General features: G+C 36.5%; 1 long non-coding RNA gene across 1 annotated transcript; it reads left to right on the forward strand.

The window, feature by feature from the left end:
* Window positions 1-1,114: 1,114 nt before the first annotated feature.
* On the forward strand, window positions 1,115-2,578 carry LOC143570203 (uncharacterized). Its single transcript, XR_013141886.1, has 3 exons — window positions 1,115-1,158; window positions 1,271-2,443; window positions 2,521-2,578. It is a non-coding gene; the product is annotated as an uncharacterized LOC143570203 (long non-coding RNA).
* The last annotated feature ends 5,931 nt before the right edge of the window (window positions 2,579-8,509 follow it).

The raw sequence follows: 8,509 nt of genomic DNA on the forward strand, positions 1-8,509 counted from the left end.
CGGATCAAGGAGTTGGTGAACTGTTTAAGATTAATTTCCTTGTGTTGTTCAACACCTGTATAGGATTTGTGACAAAATCAACAATAGTCAATCAACGATTCATCGCCGCATTTTATAAAACCTCGGATATTCCAAATATGGACTGGTGCAGCTATGTTATTGAAAACTTGAAAATGACAAAGGAAGAATGGAGAGGTATCAACGTTCAATACAACGGTCTGATCACCTTCCTTGTGATGTTTTACACGCATGAATACCAGAAAAATATGGTCCATTTGGGACTCCCGTCACAACGCCTGCAGTCAACTACATAACAAATACTCTTAATAAGATGGAAAAAACACTTGGAGAATAATGGTCCTCCCTTAGAAGAAGATGCTACTGAGGTTGTTGCTGCTGCTGCTGTGACGTTTAGTGTTGACGGGAAAGGGATTGATGCGGCTGTTGCTGCTTCTGCTGCTGTGACCGTTAGTGCTGCCGGGAAGGGACTTGATGAGACTGCTGATGCTGCTGTTGCTGATACTGCTACTGTGACAGTTAGTGCTGCCGGGAAGAGAATTGATGAGACTGCTGCTGCTGCAGCTGCTGCTGCTACTGCTGTTGTGACGGTTAGTGCTGCCAGTAAGCCTGGAGTTGAAGAAAACACTGCAACTGAGGAGAAACAAGAACATGGTATTAAACTTGTTATTTTCTTCTAAAAAAACTCTCATATCTCTTATCTCTACATGCATTTTATGTAATACAACATTATATGTAATTAAAAAACAGATGGTCAAAGTGCATCTGAAACAGATAATGCCGATCAAACAGCTGAACAAGATTTGGATGATTATGTAAGCGATTATTTACCTTTAAGTTTGCAAATGCCAATCATGGTTGTTGACTATTATTTAACTCCATTACAACTGGCTGGGATAAATTGAAAATGTTTTTGAATTAACAATAACTATATTTTCTTTTTACAGTCTTGGAATAAGGCAATGGATAACAAGTTGAAGAAATTTGATAAAATTTGCTCCGAGATCAACGAGTTGGTCCGTCAAGGAAAGGATAGACATCCATCAAATGAGAATATCTTTCCTAGATGTTGTGAATGGGAAAACAGATTCACTAATAATGTGGTCCCTAAAACACAAGATTCAGATGTTGGTGTTGGTGGTCCAGTGGCTGCTCTAAAAGTTATTTGGGCTAAATTAATTATTAGTATAATTAAAACGCTCTTAAAACATTTATGTTGTTATTTTAAACTTATTACATCTATGTGATGCAGTTGATTCAGATGTTGGTGTTGGTGGTCCAGTGGCTGCTCAGAAAGGTATATCATATATGTACCAGCTTAATTATAATCACAGTTGAACATATTACATCTTTGGCTGTCGTAAAAAATGATGCAGGTGATGCAGGTCAAGAAAACAATGTCTCGTGCGCAGATATTGATGAAGTTGTTAATACTGTGGTTGTGTGGGCAAAAGAGGGTATTTAATTATAAATAAAAATTAAAAGGGGTTGAAGGTATTTAATTATAGTTACAATTATTTTCAGCCAAATTTAAAGTGAGTTGTTTTATGTTTAACAGATGACACCGGATTGTCAACAAGTGATAGCCTCATTACACTAAACTCTCCATATCTTCTGAGAGAGGTTGAAGTATCCGCTAGTGTCACAGGAGATGAACAAAAAATTTCAGAGTATATATTTTTTTGTCTTGGAGACATTTGGGAGGAGGTCTACAAGTCCGCTCACACGGAATCGTTCAAGGTGGTCTTTGAAAGCTTCTGTCCTGGCATTTATATAGCCACCAATGCAATGGATGCATTCAGTGAAGTAATGAACTATGAAGAAAAGAAAAAATCTACAGCATCACCGTTCAGATTCTTTGCTTCAAGCATTGTGCTGGTACAAATTAATCTATTTTGTTTGTACTATTAGAAAACGCACAATAAACGCTTTAATCATCTGCATTTTAATTATTATACAGACAAGTGACCATTATGCTGAGTCAAGGGGTTACACAGACAAAGAAAGACTGGATGTGTTTTTAGACAACATCGAAACAAAAATGGCAAGAAGTGGAATTCTATCACTCAAGGAGGTTGCTATAGTGCTCGTGCCAATTCTACAACGTGATCATTTCTTTGTGGTTACCTTCAATCTTCAAACATGAGTGATAGAATTACTTGACAACAGTGCAAATCAAGAAATACCAGCTGATGCAAAGTTTAAAAGCTTAGAAGACAAATCAAAAGCAATTAGAGAGAAGTTTGAAGAAAGATACGGAAAGACTCCTGATATACTGGTAAACATATATACCTTTAACCCAAAAAACATACATACCTGTTATAAAAATTGTCAAAATACTTAAATTGCTTTCAATTTTGTGTAGAGAAACGTCTTTTGCATGTATCTTAAAACAATCAAACACCACATTACTCAGCAAATCCAAGTAGCAACAATCAATAGATTGAAGATGACATGGAAAACAACAAGTAATTGAATAGATTGTGGTATTTTTGCTATGAGACACATGGAGAAATATGATGGGAAGAGACCATGGGGGTGTAATCTCAAAAAGGAAGGCCCTATACAACAAACACAACTAAAAGGTTTGAGGTTCAAGTATTCGTGCAAAATCCTCCTCTCGGATATAAACCAACACAGAAATACTCTTATCAAGAAAGCACTGCTATTCCATGAAAAGAGTTGATTGCTGAACTTATGAAAAGGCAACAAAAAATTTGAATGATTTCAAAACTGACTGCTATGTACTTTAAGATACTTGTTATGATATGGACTAAAGGAGATCTCTAGTCTTCTGTTATCAGTTTGTAATGCACTTTAAGATAATAGTTACATGTTGAATCAATGTTTTAACACAAACATAAAAATTTTATTATTACCAAAACACACATATAAACACACCATCACAAACATACAAATTTTATTACTACTAATCTCTGAGTGACATAAGAAACTTCAACTTCAATTCCATTAAGCAATTAAGTTCAAGAATTGCCTTGCCCAAAAGTTTTAACTCGTCAAGCTCTCTCTATCCTACATCATCCATAAACAAAACAGCAAGATCTCGGATACAACTAGCGGGCATCCGAGTAAGAACTTTTGTAATGAGATCCCTGGCATCCAAGCTGTTGCTAGTCTTTACAAATTCTTCAGTAAGAGTTTCCCGACAAGCTTTATCTACCTCGATTTGAGCCTCAATTCGCCTTCTGAGGGCAGCCTTGTAGGATCTGGATGATGATGATGACGAGCAATCCATTATTAACTAAAAAAAAAAATTTAAAATTATGTAGGTATTTGAGTTTCACAAATGTGGTGTAGGTATATATAACCAAAAGGCTCACAGACAAAACAAAAGGGTGTCCCACGCATGGGAAACGCACACGGACGAATAGTAACTCTATAATAAAAAACAAAAGGGTGTCCCACGCTTGGGAAACGCATCGGCCGAATAGTAACTGTAATAAAAAAACAAAAGGGTGTCCACGCTTGGGAAACACACCAAATTGTCTCATGTGTTTTTGTTTAATCTAGAGATTACTTGCATTTATATCACCTGTCAGAATTAACTAATCACAATTATACTCACCTGTCAAAAATGCCGGAAAAAATATTATGGTAATGATATCCTACATTAAAGTTAAGCTATATCTTACTAGATCTTACTATATCTTACTAAAAATCAAACTTAACTACATTAAGTTTGGTTATTCAATCACACTAACAGTTTCAGAAAGATAATAAAAATGAATTCTTATGAGGAAACCTTGAAGGCCATAGTGAAAAAAACGATGGATTTTCAAAAAGAGAAAGACGACTCTTTGTTGAAGAAAATCGAAGCGATTAGGGCTACACTCGCTTGGGAAAAAACAAAGACCTTCCACTCCTGTAACCTCATGTTGTGGGAAGACGACAATGAGTTTTGAGCAATGGTTGGTGATTATCAGCAACAACAGTCTGAATGCTACGACTCAATGTGTGAGACCCTGGTTGACACCATAACTATGGTGTCAACCAACATGAGTTTTAAGGAGATGGGGGCGGAGACTGTGGACAAGGCGGAGTGATGGTGATGTTAGCTTTGCCGGTCTTGGTTTTTTTGTGATGTATTGTAATTAATGGTACTTGTTGTATGGCATCTTTTGATGAATGGTAAATATATATTATCTTAAAATGCTTTCTTAACATGTTTTATGTATTGTAATTAAAGGTACTTTTTGTGATGCATCTTTTGATGAATGGTAAATATGGATTAATGGTTCTCATCTTTCTTTGTTAAAAATGCTTATAATCAATTAGGTTAAAATATGTTATATAATTGTTCAATAGAGTCTATTACGCTTGCAACCCGCTACTGTACAAAGACATATATAAATATCCTAAAACGCTAGTAACACGCATGTGTACAACAACTCATTTCTAAACCCTCTTATATATATATATACTTATATATCTAGTTTTGTTTTCAATAAAAACTCCTTTTTCACCATGGAAGAAATCTCATCGAGGACCACCACATCCAGTAACAGAAGCAAGGTTTATTGTTTTTGTGGTCAAGAAGCCATTCAAAGAACATCAAGAACCACCAAAAATCCAGGTCGGAGGCTCTACAATTTTGCATCTCAGGTTAGTGAAATTGCAAATAAAGTTGGAATTCATCTACAATTGTTGACCATAAACCCTATATGTTTTTCAACTTAGGGCAAAAAATGTGATTTCTTTATATGGCCTGATTGTGTTTCGTCCACAAGATCTGATGTGTGCACAAGATGTACAGACATAATTCCTATCTTGATAAGGGACAATAAGTCATTAGAGGATCAACTTGCAAGGAGTGTAGCTTCAAGGATTGAATCAGAAAAAAAAGTGAAGATATTGTATTTTATTTGCTTCTTGTTGTTTTTAGGGCTTTTAATTAGTTTTGTAATTAAAATCTAAGAAACTTTGTTATGATTTTAGAGCAGCTATTATGATGTATTTTTATGTTTCTGAACGCATTTAAAGGCTTAATGAGTAGTTTAGTTTGAGTGTTTCCATAGTTTAGTTTGAGTGTTTCCAAAATCACAGTGTATTTATTTCATTAAAAAGAGGTTATTATAATATTTCATTAAAAAGAGGTTATTATAAAAAATCAATAAAAATATGTTCCCTCCTGAGTTTCGCACCCGCGATATTTGCAATCTATGTTTAATCATAAGCGCCTCAACCATTTGAGCTACACCCTGAGAACGTAACAGAACCTCTTCTAATATTTATATAACGAAATTTAGAAGTTTAAAATTTTCATTTTTACCCGCCAATTAATCGAGTTATCTTCTGGAAGACTCACAAATCAATTAGTATTGACCAAATAAAGTCTCACAATCTCACCAAACCCTAATAAATGATCTGCTAGTGTATTTATTGAACTCTCATCAATCTCAATCCTACTAAACAGCTTCACTAATCTCAGGCGAGTACCAAATATTTTTGCTTTTAGTCAGTTACATTTATTGGCGTTAATTAGTATATATATATATATATATATATTTGATGACACAGTTAATAAAAAAATTCTTGGAAGATGGATAAGTTTTGGATGTCAGTAGGCGACAGGTGCAGTAAAGCATATAGAGATGGTGTTAAGGCATTTCTATATTTTGCAGTTAGTAAGCAAGGAGACATCACCACCAATTTCTGTTTCATGTCCATGTGTTCGGTGTCTGAACCACGTATCTCTTAGTGTAGACGATGTAGAACATCACTTGTACAGGTTTGGAATTGATAATAATTATACTACTTGGATAAAACATGGAGAAGCCGACACCAAAATTCCAACTAATTATGTTGATAATACTGGGTTTGCCTGCACCTGCATTCCAACTAATTATGATAATAATACTGGGTTTGTTGACACAAACATTCCAACAGATGCCTGTGAAACTGTAGAAATGGTAAATGCTACAAAAGACAATTTCAAAGGCGACAAGAAGTATCAACAGTTTCTACAACTACTTGTTGACGCTGAGAAGCCCCTATATAAAGGATGTCTTGACTTCACCAAGTTGTCTGCATTAGTACAACTACTCAACTTGAAGAGCAAGCACGGGGTATCTCATAAGTTCGTTGATGAACTTCTGAAATTGTTGAAAAAGATGCTACCTGCAGATAACGAAATGGTAAATAATATGTATGAGGGCAAAAGGATGATGAAGGCAATGGGCTCAGGATACGGAAAGATACATGTGTGTATTAATGACTGCATTATTTACTATAAGGATTACAAGGATTTGGAATCATGTCCAGTTTGTAACAAGTCAAGGTGGAAGGTGGATGAGAAGACTAACAAAACTTACATAAACACGCCCGCTAAGGTACTATGGTACTTTCCCATTATTCCACGATTCAAGCGCCTATTTCAATCAAAGACCACATCAGAGAATTTAACATGGCATGCCACGAGTACCAATAAACCCGGTGTTTTAAGCCACCCATCAGATTCACCAGCATGGAAAGCCATAGATGACTGGTACTCCGATACCATCGGAAGCGATCCAAGAAATCTTCGTCTAGGGATTTGCACTGATGGGGTTGACGTACATAGAGGCAACAGAAACCACAGTGTCTGGCCTGTTCTTGCAGTCATTTACAACCTTCCACCTTGGATGTGTATGAAAAGAAAATTCATCATGCTTTCCTTATTAATATCCGGAGTGCCAGGAAACAATATTGATGTGTTTTTAAAGCCTTTAATTGACGATCTAGCATCTTTATTTGAGGTCGGGGAACCAACATATGATGCATATGTAACATCGTCAAAATTTCGAGTTCAAAGTATCAACTTTTCAAAAGTCTAGGGACTAAAATTGCCAAATGCCAAAATTGAGGGTTAGAAATGAAAAATCTGATTTCTTGTCCTATCGCGCTACGCGATGGACAAAAGGAGAAGCCCATCGCGTACCGCGATGGAGCTTCTGACACAACGTGACACGTGTGCCACGTGGCACACGGTGACACCACCTACTTCCACGTGTCACCACGTGGCAACACTGTTGCCACGTGTCGCCACGTGGAACGGTGCCTACCACGTGTCAACACGTGACAGGTCTACACATTGAGTCAGCAGACCTATATCGCGGTACGCGATAGGAGCCCAAATTTCGTCAATAAATAGCAAGGTCCGGGATCTTCATTTGTCACACCAAAACACAGCCTACTTCCCTCTCTATAACATCTCTCTAAATCCTGACAATCGTATATACGATCCACCTCGATAAGCGTGCCATAATCCCTCGTAAAACGTGTCCCGATCCTTTGTTTATGCATCAACGTTTCCTCGAAGTTCGTGCCACCCTCCACCCTCATATGATCAAAGGTGTTGTTGAAATGGCGAGAAATCTCGTAAAGCGTGTCGTCGAGTATTGAAGTTTGGCGTTATCAATTGACGACCAAGAAGATCAAGCGGCGTTGAAGTGCTGCTCAAGTCCCTAGGGTTTCTATACGCCACTAAGGTTAGGCGTAATAATGAATTCAATATAATTCAATATTATATTAAAGGCTTAAGCCTTAAGTCGAGGATATACTCGATACCTCGATAAAAGAAAAGAAAACATAACAAAGACATGAATGAGTATTGAATATTGTGGTTACATATATATGTGTGTAAGTATATATGTATATATTCTTTGTTATGAAAATATTATTTAATGAATAAAGAGTATTCTTAAATAATAAAAGAAAAAGATTACGTTTCTTAGAGAAGAAGAAACGTCGGGTTTTTATTATAAACTAAAGGTTTATAATTTACTTTTAAACTAAAGGTTTTTAAGTAAAATAAAATGAACTAAAGGTTCATTGAGGATTGAGATAAGACTAAAGATCTTAAGCCGGATCGTGTATCCGACTAACAAATGTTTATACTCGTACTATAGGTGCGAGATAAAGAAGGGAAAGACCCTTGGACGGTGAGTGAAGCCGATCCTAAAGAGATAAGGTGAATACGCCCCCAAACTTTTAAACTTGTTTTCAAATGAGTCAAACTTGTTATATGAAATTGTTTACAATGAACTATGTGTTCATAAAACCGTTATAAATAAGGGTATAAACCTAGCCCTCAGGCTATGGTATACGTATGTCTGGATCCTTACATAGGTGGTACTATGCGATGTATGGGCATGATCGCACCACCCTTGGTCATAGGATGCTCTCCTGCAGGGAGCACGACCTTATGTGTATATTTATGGGTACTTAACTAAGTCGAACGCTGCGGTGTTTGCTGAGGTGACCTAGAGTAGAGACTCAAGTTTATAATGTGTTATTTGACTTTGTTATTCCTAAGCCACGTTAGGCCGAGGCAGGCGTAGTCTCGAGGGGTAATAAAGTAAAAGAAGTTACTTTGCGTCAGCGTGTTCACCAGCATTCGTTGCTGACGTATTTTCTTACATTTTCCAGGTGAACAAGTTTAGCACTTGGAGTGACGAAGTGCTTATATATCCGATGGCTCGGATTTTATTTT

The sequence above is a fragment of the Bidens hawaiensis genome, unplaced genomic scaffold, assembly GCF_021521415.1.
Source record: "Bidens hawaiensis isolate Kalapana, Puna unplaced genomic scaffold, B.hawaiensis_p1.1 tig00024848_1, whole genome shotgun sequence".
In the NCBI taxonomy this organism is placed as follows: Eukaryota; Viridiplantae; Streptophyta; class Magnoliopsida; order Asterales; family Asteraceae; genus Bidens; species Bidens hawaiensis.